Below are 17,010 nucleotides of genomic sequence, written 5' to 3'. Positions count from 1 at the left end.
ACGCCAATACCCCGTATGTGGGGCTAAACCACTGTTTGAGCACACGGCAGAGCTCAGAAAGGAAGGAGCGCCGTTTGACTTTTTCAATGCAGAATTGGCTGGAATTGAGATAGGACGCCATGTCGCATTTGGAGAGCCCCTAATGTGCCTAAACAGTGGAAACCCCCACAAGTGACCCCATTTTGGAAACTAGACCCCTTAAAGAACTTATCTAGATGTGTGGTGAGCACTTTGAACCCCCAAGTGCTTCACAGAAGTTTATAACGTAGAGCCATGAAAATAAAAAATCATTTTTGTTCCACAAACATGATCTTTTAGCCCCCAATTTTTTATTTTCACAAGGGTAACAGGAGAAATTGGACCCCAAAAGTTGTTGTCCAATTTGTCCTGAGTACACTGGTACCCCATATGTGGAAGAAAACTACTGTTTGGGCACACGGTGGGGATCGGAAGGGAAGTAGTGACGTTTTGGAATGCAGACTTTGATGGAATGGTCTGCGGGTGTCATGTCGCGTTTGCAGAGCCCCTGATGTGCCTAAACAGTGGAAATCCTCCACAAGTGACCCCTTTTTGGAAACTAGACCCCCCCAAGGAACTTATCTAGATGTGTGGTGAGCACTTTGAACCCCCAAGTGTTTCACTAAAGTTTATAATGTAGAGCCGTGAAAATAAAAAAATCATTTTTTTTCCACAAAAATGATCTTTTAGCTCCCAATTTTTATTTTCACAAGGGTAACAGGAGAAATTGGACCCTAAGAGTTGTTATCCAATTTGTCCTGAGTACGCTGGTACCCCACATGTGGGGGGGGACCACTGTTTGGGCACACGGTGGGGCTCGGAAGGGAAGTAGTGACGTTCTGGAATGCAGACTTTGATGGAATGGTCTGCGGGCGTCATATTGCATTTACAGAGCCCCTGATGTACCTAAACAGTGGAAACCCCCAATTCGAATTCCAACCCTAACCCCAACACACCCCTAACCCTAGCCCTAACCCTAGCCCTAACCCTAGCCCTAACCCTAACTCTAGCCCTAGCCCTAACCCTAACCCTAACCCTAACCCTAGCCCTAACCCTAGCCCTAACCCTAGACATAGCCCTAGCCCTAGCCTGCCTACCTGCTTTTTTTTCTTTACTTTTTTTTTATTTTTGTGTTTTTTATTTTTTGTATTTTTGACTCATAGTAACGCCACTTCTCCTCTGATCTCACACTGGCAGATGATCAGAGGAGAAGCAGCGTTACTGTGTGACAAGATCGCTGCCTGACACAGCTGTGCCAGGCAGCGATCAGCTGTGCCAGGCAGCGATCTAGTCACACTGTAACGCTGCTTCACCTCTGCTCATCTGTCAGCATGAGCTCAGAGGAGAAGTCGCGTTATAATGAGGGAGATCGCCGGGAAACAAGCAGCTTTCCCAGCGAGCTCTCTCATTGGCTGCTGTGACGCGACGTCATCAGGACCTGAACCAATCAGGTCTCAATGACGTCGGGGGTCCCAGCATGCATTGTGCACCGGGATCCCCACGTTATAAGGTATGAGGGGATCCCGGGGGGCACAAAACCGCCGACAGTAGATAAACGTCGGCGCTGCACAAAGCCCAGCAAGCGCCAACGTTTATCTACTGTGGGCGGTCGGGAAGAGGTTAATAGCTGAGCATATAATGTATGTTTGTGCTGGGTCCTCCAATAGATGCAAAAATCAAGCACACAGTCATGCGCTTGTAGGTAAGGTGGGGGCAACCGACCGGGGGGTGGTCCGTTACTTGCCGCACAGACTTCAGACAGAGACAGGATCGTGCTCAACAGGTCTTCTTTATTGATCGTCCTTCCACGACCCACAGCAGCACACAGCAGTTGCACGTTAATCTCCACAGCCTTAAGCCCCCGTTACACACTGCGATATCGCTAGCAATATCGCTGTAAAGTCACAGATTTTGTGAAGTTGCAGCGATATTGCTAGCGATATCGCTGCATGTGATACTTACCTCCGACTGGCTCCCCCGCTGGTTATCGCTGATCGCGCGAGAAGCTCCTGGACCATTCCTCGTCGGCCGCTTCCTGCGGCGCTTCCTGTGGCGTCGACGAGCGACGCGTGGAGCCGGGCGGGAGGACGCAGGATCGCCGCGTCTGACGGGTAAGTAGCAATCCCCGACCCCTGCGATGTCGCTGGTGAGATCTGCCTGTGTGGCAGCTCACTAGCGACCACCTAGCGATGCACCAGCGATCCTGACCGCGTCATATCGCTAGTCGGGATCGCTGGTGCATCGCTAGGTGTAACGGTACTCTTACACAGCAGCTACTCGACAATCCCTATAGCCGCACACAGCAGCTGCTCGTCACTCTCCAAAGCAGCACACAGCAGCTGCTTCTCACTCTCCACAGCCGCACACAGCAGCTGCTCGTCACTCTCCACAGCAGCACACAGCAGCTGCTTCTCACTCTCCACAGCCGCACACAGCAGCTGCTCGTCACTCTCCACAGCAGCACACAGCAGCTGCTTCTCACTCTCCACAGCCGCACACAGCAGCTGCTCATCACTCTCCACAGCCGCACACAGCAGCTGCTTGTCACTCTCCACAGCAGCACACAGCAGCTGCTTCTCACTCTCCACAGCCACACACAGCAGCTGCTCGTCACTCTCCACAGCCGCACACAGCAGCTGCTCGTCACTCTCCACAGCAGCGCACAGCAGCAGCTCCTCACTCTCCACAGCCGCACACAGCAGCTGCTCGTCACTCTCCACAGCCGCACACAGCAGCTGCTCGTCACTCTCCACAGCAGCACACAGCAGCTGCTCGTCACTCTCCACAGCCACACACAGCAGCTGCTCGTCACTCTCCACAGCAGCACACAGCAGCTGCTTCTCACTCTCCACAGCCACACACAGCAGCTGCTCGTCACTCTCCACAGCAGCACACAGCAGCTGCTCGTCACTCTCCACAGCCGCACACAGCAGCTGCTCGTCACTCTCCACAGCAGCACACAGCAGCTGCTTCTCACTCTCCACAGCCACACACAGCAGCTGCTCGTCACTCTCCACAGCAGCACACAGCAGCTGCTCGTCACTCTCCACAGCCGCACACAGCAGCTGCTCGTCACTCTCCACAGCAGCACACAGCAGCTGCTTCTCAATCTCCACAGCCGCACACAGCAGCGGCTCGTCACTCTCCACAGCCGCACACAGCAGCTGCTTCTCACTCTCCACAGCAGCACACAGCAGCTGCTTCTCACTCTCCACAGCAGCACACAGCAGCTGCTTCTCACTCTCCACAGCAGCACACAGCAGCTGCTTCTCAATCTCCACAGCCACACACAGCAGCTGCTCGTCACTCGCCACAGCCACACACAGCAGCTGCTCGTCACTCTCCACAGCAGCACACAGCAGCTGCTCGTCACTCTCCACAGCCGCACACAGCAGCTGCTCATCACTCTCCACAGCCGCTGCTTCTCAATCTCCACAGCCACACACAGCAGCTGCTTCTCATTCTCCACAGCCACACACAGCAGCTGCTCGTCACTCTCCACAGCCGCACACAGCAGCTGCTCATCACTCTCCACAGCAGCACACAGCAGCTGCTTCTCAATCTCCACAGCCACACACAGCAGCTGCTTCTCACTCTCCACAGCCACACACAGCAGCTGCTCGTCACTCTCCACAGCCGCACACAGCAGCTGCACGTTAATCTCCGCAGCCGCACACAGCAGCTGCTCATCACTCTCCACAGCAGCACACAGCAGCTGCTCATCACTCTCCACAGCCGCACACAGCAGCTGCTCGTCACTCTCCACAGCCGCACACAGCAGCTGCACGTTAATCTCCGCAGCCGCACACAGCAGCTGCTCGTCACTCTCCACAGCAGCACACAGCAGCTGCTTCTCAATCTCCACAGCCACACACAGCAGCTGCTCGTCACTCTCCACAGCCACACACAGCAGCTGCATGTTAATCTCCGCAGCCGCACACAGCAGCTACTCGACAATCCCTATAGCTGCACACAGCAGCTGCTCGACGATTTTCTTAGCTACACACAGTAGCTGCTTGACTTCGTACACAGGCCCGGGTACCTTCACTTTCTTTCGTTGGCAAATGGACGTCCCTCGCGGCTCTGTCACTGTGGCTGCCCTAGACCTACCATCACAGCGTTTCACCAGTCCGAGTCCGTTCGGTTTAGTGGTACCCCAGGCTGTCTCTGTCTGCGGCCTCTCTTTGCTCTCCGTCTGTGGCCTCCGCTGTCTCTGTCTGTGGCTAATCCTGTCAGGGCCACCCCCGTAACTGGCACAACTGTCAGTCCTCTCAGGAACTTCCTTTCTCCTCAGCCGTGCTTCTTGTTTTCTGTGCTCCCTTCGCTGACTGACTTTTCCAGAACCTTCTCTCCCTCTTTTATGCACTTCTGTTCTGGTAACCACGCCCACCATGACTCAATGGTTTTCTTAGCCAATGGCTGTTGTTCAGTCCTAACCTCACAGCTCTCCATTGCCCTCTAATGGTCAAAATCCAATACTACAGCCCTCCTTCCCATCTCCAGCTGTTTCCCCTATTTTACTACAACACTCTACCTTCTATACACTACACCTCTGCCCTTCTTCTACAGACAAGTTCGTACGTCAGTCCACCTTCCCTACATGCTCTCCATAGACAAGCATTGGTAGTAGACTGAATTGCACTGAAAAGCTCGCCAAACTTGGCACAGGAAGCTACTGATGCCGCGAGATGGATCTGCAAGATCTGTCCCAACTCTTTGGAAATAAGGCTCAATATGGACTTTTAGGACGCTAGAGTTTCTGACCTCTTCCTCTCCGAAGAGGCTACTTACATAAAAAAATTTCAAAGAGAAAGACTGCAGGGCCTAAAAGTCTTCTTATGTCAACTTTAGCCCTTACACCTGGCCACTCACCCAGCCAAATCAAAACTCCAGCTTTGCACTGATGAGAGGCAAACACCCTGAAACACTTTTGTGCAAATGGAGAGTGTGGTTTGCCATCTTACCCTGAGTGATTTGGCAATTTTTTTTTAAAGTGTCAATATTGACTTTTATAATTGCTACTTCCTATAGTTGGCGCTAGAGTTTCTGTCCTCTTCTTTTTTGAAGAAGCTATATTCCCAAGGCTTACATCAGCATGCACAATGCCAAGCATCAGCTGGAAGGGTGTAAAGCCTGCCATCACTGGACTCAGCTCTTCTCTGCAATGATAAGTCATAGTTCACTATCTGATGAATCTGGTTTTGGTGAATATCCAAAAAATGCTACCAACCGGAATGTATAATGTCTACTGTCTAAATGTCATGAATGATAATGATTTGGGCTAGATGTGAGATAGGTTGAGACAGTGTCACTTTAAAAAGACCAGACGTATGTAAAAGAGCAAAATAGTATAGTAGCTCATGGTGACGCATGATAAGGTGCAATCAAGAAATCTGAACAGGAAACCAAGTTCAAATCCTCACATTCTGGAAAATCCAAATCCAGAAAAACCCATGTCCATTATTAATGAACACGAGACCATAAAGAAAATAACTCACCTTCCCCGTATTTCATCATTGCCCTGTGCAATGTAACCAGCCCCAGATATTAGATAGATAGATAGATAGATAATAGATAATATATAAATAGATAATAGATAGATAATAGACCGATGATAGACCGATGATAGATAGATAACAGATAGATAATAGATAATAGATAGATAGATGATAGACAGATAGATAAATAGATAACAGACAGATAGATAGATACGTAGGTAGATGATAAACATTATGCTCACAGGTTTCCAGTTTGCTCTCATCCCTCGGCTGCAATTTTCCTAGAGAAGACCGTTTAATCCTCCACTCTCAAAGACATAATGTGCAGATCCAGAAGGATTTGGATTGAAAGCATAAAATTCGGGAGATTTTGCAGGATTTTCACTAGCGCAGCCTCTCGATGTGTTACAGCGATTTTCAGCACATGCTTTGAAGCATAACCTGGCACAACTAATTGGCATATCACCCCGGCATACACTTGGGTAGCATATGTCAGAAGACTGCCGGTAGCTTTTGCTCTAATTATACTTTTCTCCCTGGGGTAGATATATGGAGACACAAAGCCCACTCACTGGGGGGGGGATTTCCACCTCTGTGAATTTATTTTGGGCTTGTTTGTGTTTCTCTCGTCTCCACGGGCCGTGGGTTACACACCTAGACCCACTGTGGGCTTCTGTACATAATCAGCACTTCTTATAGCTCTGCCGCCTTCAGCTTCCGCGGAGCCCGCACCATTTACAGCTTTATGAATATGAACGTCGCTCGTTCCCTGGTGTTCAGTGCGCCACAAATTGTGGCCTAAATCTATCAGGAACAGCAGGGTGACTTGTGTAATTATTCGCAACCCAATGGGAAGCAATTAATGACAAGCTTGATTATTTTCAGATACAAAAAGTTTTACACTTGACATATTGATGTCTCACCGGAGTTATAGTCTTTGCAGCCCCTAATCAGAGACTTACAGCTCCTGCATGGTGGGCTTTGTAATAGCGGCAGTGGCAGCAGTGCTGGAGGGAGAGCAGATGTCCATGTGTGCAGTTCTCCCAGCTCAAGGGTCTCAGACTCCACCAGATAAATGGGCCGCACACAGAAAAAACTTGGAAGTTCACAGGCCGAGTTCCTTGCAGGACGCGACTACGTTTTCAGTGATACCATTTTCTTTTGTTATATGCCTTCTTGATCACTTTTTTTCCATTTTGATTGTAAGGATAAAAAAAAGTAATATTATGGGTGTTAAATTTTTTTTTCAATGCTTTTTGTATGGGTTATGGTTCAATGTTATAGCTTGGATGGGGCAATATAAAAAATGTGTACTTTTTCAGTTAGGCCGGGGTCACACTTGCGAGAAACTCGCACGAGTCTCACGTCTCAATACCCGGCACTGCCGCCGGCACTCGGGACCAGAGTGCGCAGCTGTATGTATTTCTATGCAGCTGAGTGCTCGGGTCCCGAGTGCCGGCGGCAGTGCCGGATATTGAGATGCAAGACTCGTGCGAGTTTCTCGCAAGTGTGACCCCGGTCTTAAAGAGAATCTGTCACCAGATTCAGTCACCGCTCTGAGTACAGACAGCAGCGGCTGTAACCGCACCCCTGGCACTCACTGACAGTCGCTCTGGGGGCGCAGTTACAGCTGCCACTTGGTGACAGAACCAGTGCTGGCCGTGGCTGAAACCAGAAAGCTTCAGGAAGAACAAAGTTAATTTTCTCCCCGCAGCGTTTGGCAAAGTGCAGTCACTGGGCAGGTTAGTAACACTATTAACTCGCAGATTAACCCCATATCTGCAGATTAATAGCATTTTTTTCTACTGACAGGCTCCATTTAATTTAGGTTTTACATAAACCAGCATTTTTAGTGGTGAAACATTTTTCCTTTATTTTTTCATATTGAGTTTGAATATGTTTCTAAATCTTACAACTTTAACTTTACCTTTTACTGGCCTAATAGCTGATTTAATATCCTGCAATACTACAGGATAATCTAGCTGACAGTTTTATACGGACACTTTATTTGCTACACCCCGTCATTGTAGGGCCTTACAGGCCACCATAGTTGGCAGACCTGAAGGCCTCAGGATGCCATGGTAACTACTTGCCATGATAGGGTTGCTTGGCTTAAAGAGGGAGTCCCATCCCTTAAGTAACCATCTAGATACACCTGTCACTATGGAGAGTGGTATCTAAGGGGTTAAACGGAGCAAATACCGATCATGAGCATTGTAGTAGGGCATCAGCCATCATATACAGCTGCCACCCACTGATAATTCAGATTCTGCTTGAAAGGCCGGGGTCACACTTGCGAGTGTGGTGCGAGAAACTCTCACGAGTCTCTTGCATCAATACCCGGCACTGCCGCCAACACTCGGACCAGAGTGTGTGGCTGCATGTATTTCTATGCAGCCACACACTCTGGTCCTGAGTGGAGACTCGCGCAAATTTCTCGCATCACACTCGCAAGTGTGACTCCAGCCTAAGCCGGACCGGATACATTATCGCACCTTACATGTATGGCGGATTGTGGGAAACTATCCCCATGTTCGGTGGTTGTCAAGAAAGGATAAAAAATATCACTTTCTCCATATTCATTTACCTCCAACGTGGGAAAGAGGGGTCCTCCATTCCAATACACCGTGCTCAGGCAAGATGTCATTCCGGGGCGCTGAGGCTCTCCTACTTTGACCTACTCTGTGCTGTCCCAAAGATGTTCCGGGCAGAAGTGTAACTACAATCCTCTAGGCCCAGGGCGAAATTTGGACCTGGCCACCACCAGCATGGTGGCAGGAGAAGTTCAGGAAGGTCATGAGGCAAGCTCCAGCAATAATGCTGGCAGAATGCTGATGAATTGGAACCATTTACCCTGTGAATGGTAAGTCACACAGCATGAGAACTGAGACTGATTAGATTGGTATGCACTGCAAAACCAGTTATAACTTTTGGGGATGAGGGCAACATGACTATGCTTTTTCTATTTTTTGTGTAAAAGGACCGATACTCGTGTCCATGGCCTCCTTCTATCCACCTCTCAATGAGTTATGTGACTTGACGACAATAGTTATTGACATCTTATGAAAAAAAAAGAAAAAAAAAAAAGGATTTTGGTAGAACAATTGCATTGGCTGAGTATTAAAATCTAGATGGTGGTGCCGTCATGGGTGATCGATAAAACTTGAATTACTTTTTTTTCTCCCTTGTCATCCTTCTCAAGTCCATATACAATCCATTTTATTTACTCAGCAGCTATTAAAAAATTACTAGTCCATGTAAAATTTCCTGTTACAGAACTGCAATGTTTCCGGAAAAATCGGATGTTAAAAAGTGGCTCCATATCGTATCGCATTTTATTTTGTAGTCTCCAAAATCTGCTGTCCAGAACCTGAACCCTAACAAATAAATATTGCAAATGTTTGAGCACATTTTGGGAAGCGTTAATCCGTAAAATGTGTTTTCCCTTTAAGAAAAGAACATTCATTATCTTATCATATGACCAAAATAACCAGCAAATGACATGGTAATGAAATTGCCGTGTCCGTATTGTGGATGTAAAAATCAACAAATGTTCATTTTGTAAATGGAGCCTAATGTAAGTTTGTCTGGCGGCACTTATGGTGACAGTATGAGAGTACTTATGGTGATGAGCCCTAAATGGATTATATGGTCATGGGCTCTCATCAGCGTTTACATTACTGTTAAATATAACAACTGTAATGTAATCAAAACAAATGAGATGCAGAACAATACATCCGGCACAGAAAATGCGCCAATGATACAGTATAAGGGTGGGGGCACACTTTTTGGGTCAGAATTTGTAATCTACTGTATTGTAAAATATATTATAATTAACAGATGTGTGCTTCGTTCTCTTTTCTATTGATCAATCTCCTCGGGATTAGAGATGAACTAAATTGTTCGGAAAATTTTCGCCAATCTCAAATTCGGCACAAACGTAGCTCATTCGGATTCCCGAGGATTTTTCCTAAAAATAGGCAAAAGTCGTCCAAAGTTCAGTAAATGACCGACTTCACTAAGAGCTCTTTCAAACGTCAGTGTTTCCAGAAGCAGCATTTGTGCAAAACGTCCCACACATGTGGACACTGACACAGAGATGACATCCCTGTGTCATCAGTGTGACACCTATCGGCGCCTGGGAATCAGTGGTACTTTTTGGACTGTTCCTGGGTGCTGATGTGAAGATAGCTGACATTACTGTCGCCTGCTCGGTCTGGGAACAGAACTAGCAGGGGAGAATGTTGAGATTTGTACTCAACTGTTAATAGTCAGAGCAGGAGGCAGCTGATGCGCTATGAAGAAATAAATAATACAAAATGTATGTGGTGTTCCCCTGTATTTTTGATAACCAGCCAGGCAAAACTGACAGCTGGGGGCTGTAACCCTCAGCTGTCAGCTTTAGTAAGCCTGGTTATCAAGAATAGAGGGATCCAGACGCTGTATTTTTAAAATTCTTTAAGTAAATAATAAAAACATGGCATGGGATCTCTCCCATTATTTGACAACCAGCCAAGCTAATGTAGACAGCTGGGGGCTGGTAACATTTAAATGTTCGCTGAACCGAGCGTCAAAAGGCTCGCTCATCTCTACGCAGGATTTGCCTGATGACTAATGAAAAACAGGAAACAACTAGAACAAGAGGTCTCCCTGACTAATTCTTCAGTTTTCACAGTCTCTATTGACTTTGTCATCTTTTGGGTTAAGCTGCTGGGATCAGTGTTATCGCTGGTCACGGCAGCTTCCCTCAAGTGCAGCTTTTGAGCACGCTCCATACATGAGGATACCACCAATGATAGGATACATCGGTCACCGGTTGTTTAAAGGATTGTTCCGTAACCAGTTACTTCCGTATCATACGTATGTATCATATCTATAGATACCTGATCAGTAGGTATTGTGGACTCATTCTATACCTCCCAATGGCGTCATTTCGGCCGGTATCTGTAGATGTGATGTCACCCGCGTTACGCAATTCCAGATACAAAAGTGACTGGGGACGGAATAATTCTTCAAATCTGTCCACATTGTGCAAATCTTAGAATTATGTTTGAGTGATTATTCTGGCTCAATAACATTGGGAGGTGATGTCACCGTTGCAAATACCTGCCTGAACAAATGCATCAATTCGTATACATTGGCATGTAAAAGTTGGGCACCCCAGGTCAAAATTACTGATATTGTGTACAGATAAGAAAGTTGAAGATGAAATGATTTCTAAAGGGCTGGGGCAGCATACTGCGTTTTTTTTTCCTGTTTGATCACGATACAATAGGAGCAGGGAAAAAAACTCTATTGAGAACAGAAGCATAGGATTAAATTGGTGGAAGCAAGCCCGAGGGTCTAAAGTTAAAGACTGCACATTTCCTTTGTATTTTAGTGTAAAAAAATATGTAGTCTTTTATTTTTCATTTTAAAAATTACAAAAATGAAAATGGAAAAGTTTGTGTGCTCAGATAACTTTGTCCAAGGTTTCAGACCTTAATTTGCCTGTTAGGGATATGGCTTGTTCAACATCATCATTAGGAAAGGCTAGATGATGCAAATTTCTCAGCTTTATAGAAACCCAGCCTCTTCTAATCTTGTGTCAAAAACCAGCAGCCATGGGTTCTTCTAAGCAGCTAGGAAAATGAACATGTTGGAGGCCCACAAAGCTGGAGAATTCTATAAGAAGAGAGCAAAGTGTTATCAAGTTGTACGTTCCTCAGTTCAAAATGTAATTAAGAAATGTCAGTTAAAAGGAACAGTGGAGATCAAGATAAGGTCTGGAAGACCAAGCAAAATTTCAGTGAGAGCTGCTTATAGGATTGCTAGAGTCAAAACAGAACCCCCACTTGACTGCAAAAGAACTTTAGAAAGATTTAGCAGACTCTGCAGTTGTGGTACATTGTTCCACTGTTCAGAGACACCTGCACAAATATAGCCTTCATGGAAGAGTCAACATAAACTTCTCCTGTGACCTCACCATAAAATTCAGCATCAGAAGCATGCAAAAGAACATCTAAAAAGAATGTGATGCATTCTGGAAACAAGACCTGTGGACCGATGATGGTAAAATAGAACTCTGCGGCCACAATAATCATAGGTATGTGTTGAGAAAAAAGGGCATAGAATTTCAGGAAAAGAACATCTCGCCATCCATTAACCATGGGGGTGGACTATGAATGCTTTGAGGTTGTGCTGCATCCAATGACACCAGGAACATTTCACGGGTAGAGGAAAGAATGGATTCAATGAAATTTCAGCAATTTCTTAATGCAAACATAACACTATCTGTAAAAAAAAGCTGAAGTTGAAAAGAGGATAGCTTCCACAAATGGATGATGATACTAAACACACATCAGAATCCACAATAGACGACCTCAAAAGGTACAAGTTGCAGGTTTTACAATGATCCTCACAGTCCGCTGATCTGAAAATCATTGAAAATCTGTGGCTAGGCCTCAAAATTGCAGTATGACCCTGGAATCTCACAGAAATTAAAGAATTTTCCAAAGGAACAATGGATGAAAATCCCTCAAACAAGAATTGAAGTAGAAAATCTGGAGAGCAAAAACAAGCGCAAATAGAGTCTTAACTGGTTAAAAACATGGGGTGCACTAGGGAGAGGTACGCTCACCTTATTTTGTTGCAACTAAGCAACATGTAAAAAAGCATGGATCAGCTGCTGCAGGACATGGGTCCAAAGACCGAGGATAATGGTGAAACCGGGTGTATGTGTCCAAATCTGCGCAGCTGATTAAGATGGATGACAGATGATATTCTTCAAAGCTTTATTTCAAAACAGGTTAATAGTCAACGCGTTTCAAGGTCAGGTAGGACTTCTTCCTCAGGACAAAAACGTTACAACCGTTGTAAGGTTTTGACCTGATGAAGAGGTCCTGCATGACCTCAAAACATCTTTATCAACGATTTAGATGAAGGAAATGAGGGTAAACTTATTAAATTTGCTGATGACACAAAGCTAGGAGGGATAGCTAATACTAGAGAAGAGAGAGAGAAGATTCAAAAAGATATAAATGAACTGGAGCAGTGGGCAGCTACTAACAGAATGGTTTTTAACAGGGAAAAATGCAAAGTACTACATCTGGGCAATAAAAATGAAAAAAAAGCATATACAGAATGGGAGAAATAGGGCTAAGCAACAGCACATGTGAAAAAGACTTGGGTATACTAATAGATCACAGACTGAATATGAGTAAACAGTGTGATGCAGCAGCAAAAAAGGCAAATGCAATTCTAGGACGTATTAACAGAAGCATACAGTCTAGATCACGTGAAGTCATTATTTCCCTCTACTCCTCTTTGGTCAGACCTCATCTGGAATATTGTGTCCAGTTTTGGGCACCACATTTTAAAAAAGACATCAACAAACTGGAGCAAGTTCAGAAAAGAGCGACCAGAATGGTGACCGGTCTGCAAGCCTTGTCTTATGAGGAAAGGTTTCAGGATTTGGGAATGTTTAGTTTGCAAAAGAGAAGACTGAGAGGAGACTTAATAGCTGTCTACAAATATCTAAAGGGCTGTCACATTGTAGAAGGATCATCTTTATTCTCATTTGCACAATGAAAGACTAGAAGCAATGGGATGAAACTGAAAGGGAGGAGACACAGATTAGATATTAGAAAAAACTTTTTGACAGTTAGAGTGATCAATGAGTGGAACAGGCTGCCATGAGAAGTGGTGAGTTCTCCTTCAATGGAAGTCTTCAAACAGAGGCTGGACAGACATCTGTCTGGGATGATTTAGCGAATCCTGCTTTGAGCAGGGGGTTGGACCAGATGGCCCAGGAGGTCCCTTCCAACTCTACGATTCTATGATTCTATGACAGACTCTTTACTGACTACTAATAGTATTTACAAGCTGTGATACTTGAAAAAGCAGATGCTACTGTGTTCTAACCATGCATGAAGCCAAATCTTTTGCATTGGCTTTTATTAGTAATTTTGACCAGAGGTGCCCAAACTTTTATATGCCACTGTATACCCGGTAACAAACCCTGTGTGGTCATTAATAACACTGAACTAATCACGTAAGCTTTACATCAATTAAATCAAATGGCTCATCGCTCATATAGTAACGGAGAAAGACAGGCAATGTCACAACATGTGTTTCGCTGCCTCTGCAGCTTCATCAGGAGTTATGGGTACCTGGAGGCCTGAGGTGTGACCTGATTATTTCAATTCTAAGGTCTCAGTTTGAACTGAATTGTTGCTGGAAGGGTTATTGCTAGAATTTTTACCTACTTTTTTACATTACAACTAGAGTTGAGCGATACCGTCCGATACTTCAAAGTATCGGATCGGAATGGATCGGCCGATCTTTAAAAAAAGTATCGGTATCGCCGATTCCGATACCGGAAGTCCCATTCAAGTCTATGGGACTTCCGGTATCGGAATAAGAAAAACCCTGTTTTTGCCTTGTACAGCCTCTCTGGGGTCTGTACGGGCCTTTCGGGGGGCTGTGCCGGCCTGCCAGGGGGTCTGTGCAGGCTCCGGTGGTCTGTGCCGGCCTGCCGGGGGGCTGTGCCGGCCTGCCGGTGGTCTGTGCAGGCTCCGGTGGGCTGTGCCGGCCTGCCGGGGGGCTGTGCCGGCCTGCCGGTGGTCTGTGCAGGCTCCGGGGGGCTGTGCCGGCCTGCCGGGGGGCTGTGCCGGCCTGCCGGTGGTCTGTGCAGGCTTCGGGGGTCTGTGCAGGCATCGTCCGATGGGACTACAAGTCCCATCGGGCGATGCCTGCTACCATGACAGTGATTGACACATTAGCCAATGATGGGACAGTAGTAGTCCCATCATCCGGCTAATGTGTTGAATGTAAAAAAAAAAAAAAAAATTACATGCTACATACATGCTACATACATACAACATGCATACTACATACATGCTACATTCATACTACATACTACATACATGCTACATTCATACTACATAAATACTACATGCAACATACATACTACATACATACTACATGCATGCTACATACATACTGCATGCTACATACATACTACATGCTACATACATACCACATATATACTACATACATACTACATGCATGCTACATACATACCACATACATACTTACTACATACATACTACATGCATGCTACATGCATGCTACATGCTACATACATAACGCATATATACTACATGCATGCTACATACATACTACATGCTACATACATACCACATACATACTACATGCATGCTACATACATACTACATGCTACATACATACTACATATATACTACATGCATGCTACATACATACTACATGCTACATACATACTACATATATACTACATACATACTACATACATACTACATGCTACATACATACTACATATATACTACATGCATGCTACATACTACATGCTACATACATACTACATATATACTACATGCATGCTACATGCTACATACATACTACATACATACTACATACATGCTACATGCTACATACATACTACATATATACTACATGCATGCTACATACATACTACATATATACTACATGCATGCTACATACATACTGCATGCTACATGCATGCTACATACATACTACATACATACTACATGCTACATACTACCACATATATACTACATACATACAATACATTCATACAATACATACATAGACATACAGTACATATAACATAGAGTAACATACTTACCAATACTTGTCACATTGTTCCCCGAAGCCATTGTCTTTTCCGGAATAAATATTAACATAACAAACCACAAAAATACTCACCCACGATCCGAAGCAGTCCACGAGTGTGTCCCACGACGATCTTGGGTAGAGAACTGCAGCATCAGCTGATGCTGCCGTTGTCTACGGGCTGTAGGAATCCAATGACGGAAGGTAGGTATCCTTCCGCACTGTATTCCTCCGCCACTTAAAAAAAAAAAAAGTCCCTAGTCTCACTTTATGCCATTGCTGTGTGGGAATTTCCCACGCAGCAATGGCATAAAGTGAGACTAGGGACTTTTTTTTTTTTAAGTGGCGGAGGAATACAGTGCGGAAGGATACCTACCTTCCGTCATTGGATTCCTGCAGCCCGTAGAGAACGGCAGCATCATCTGATGCTGCAGTTCTCTACCCAAGATCGTCGTGGGACACACTCGTGGACTGCTTCGGATCGTGGGTGAGTATTTTTGTGGTTTGTTATGTTAATATTTATTCCGGAAAAGACAATGGCTTCGGGGAACAATGTGACAAGTATTGGTAAGTATGTTACTCTATGTTATATGTACTGTATGTCTATGTATGTATTGTATGAATGTATTGTATGTATGTAGTATATATGTGGTATGTATGTAGCATGTAGTATGTATGTAGTATGTATGTAGCATGCATGTAGCATGCAGTATGTATGTAGCATGCATGTAGTATATATGTAGTATGTATGTAGCATGCATGTAGTATATATGTAGTATGTATGTAGCATGTATGTAGTATGTATGTAGTATGTATGTAGCATGTAGCATGTATGTAGTATATATGTGGTATGTATGTAGCATGTAGTATGTATGTAGTATGTATGTAGTATGCATGTAGCATGCAGTATGTATGTAGCATGCATGTAGTATATATGTAGTATGTATGTAGCATGCATGTAGTATATATGTAGTATGTATGTAGCATGTAGCATGTATGTAGTATATATATAGTATGTATGTAGCATGTAGTATGTATGTAGCATGTATGTAGTATGTATGTAGCATGCATGTAGCATGCATGTAGTATGTATGTAGTATGTATGCAGTATGTAGCATGTATGTAGCATGTATGTAGTATGTATGTAGTATATATGTAGTATGTATGTAGCATGTAGTATGTATGTAGCATGTAGTATGTATGTAGCATGCATGTAGTATATATGTAGTATGTATGTAGCATGTAGTATGTATGTAGCATGCATGTAGTATATATGTAGTATGTATGTAGCATGTAGTATGTATGTAGCATGCATGTAGTATGTATGTAGTATCTTTTTTTTTTTTTTTTTTTTTTTAACATTTAACACATTAGCCGGATGATGGGACTACTACTGTCCCATCATTGGCTAATGTGTCAATCACTGTCATGGTAGCAGGCATCGCCAGATGGGACTTGTAGTCCCATCGGACGATGCTTGCACAGACCCCCGGACACCAGCACAGCCCCCCGGCAGGCCGGCACAGCCCCCCGGCAGGCCGGTACAGACCCCCCACAGGGTGCACAGCCCCCCGGCAGGCCGGCACAGCCCCCCGGCAGGCCGGTACAGACCCCCACAGGGTGCACAGACCACCGGCAGGCCGGCACAGCCCCCCGGCAGGCCGGTACAGACCCCCACAGGGTGCACAGACCACCGGCAGGCCGGCACAGCCCCCCGGCAGGCCGGTACAGACCCCGGGCAGTCCACACAGCCCCCGGCAGGCCGGCAGAGACCCCCGGAAGGCCCGAAATGACGGCGCATCATGATGCGCACACACCGCGCATCATGATGACGTCAGGC

General features: G+C 45.4%; 1 protein-coding gene across 2 annotated transcripts in view; it reads right to left on the bottom strand.

Moving 5' to 3' along the window:
• TRPC6 (transient receptor potential cation channel subfamily C member 6) overlaps nucleotides 1-17,010 on the bottom strand; it is a 257,446-nt gene that overhangs the window by 204,648 nt on the left and 35,788 nt on the right. Inside the window, exon 1 of one of the 2 annotated variants that reach the window (XM_073582939.1) lies at nucleotides 5,759-6,616. The exons of the other annotated variant lie outside the window; for it this stretch is intronic. The gene's annotated coding sequence lies outside the window, so the exon portion shown is untranslated. Of the gene's footprint in view, nucleotides 1-5,758; nucleotides 6,617-17,010 lie in introns of those variants that run through there. 2 annotated transcript variants of the gene reach the window in all.

This window comes from Dendrobates tinctorius, unplaced genomic scaffold, assembly GCF_039654945.1.
Source record: "Dendrobates tinctorius isolate UK_male_01 unplaced genomic scaffold, ASM3965494v1 ptg000075l, whole genome shotgun sequence".
Classification (NCBI taxonomy): domain Eukaryota; kingdom Metazoa; phylum Chordata; class Amphibia; order Anura; family Dendrobatidae; genus Dendrobates; species Dendrobates tinctorius.
This window is presented reverse-complemented; position numbering and strand designations above follow the sequence as displayed.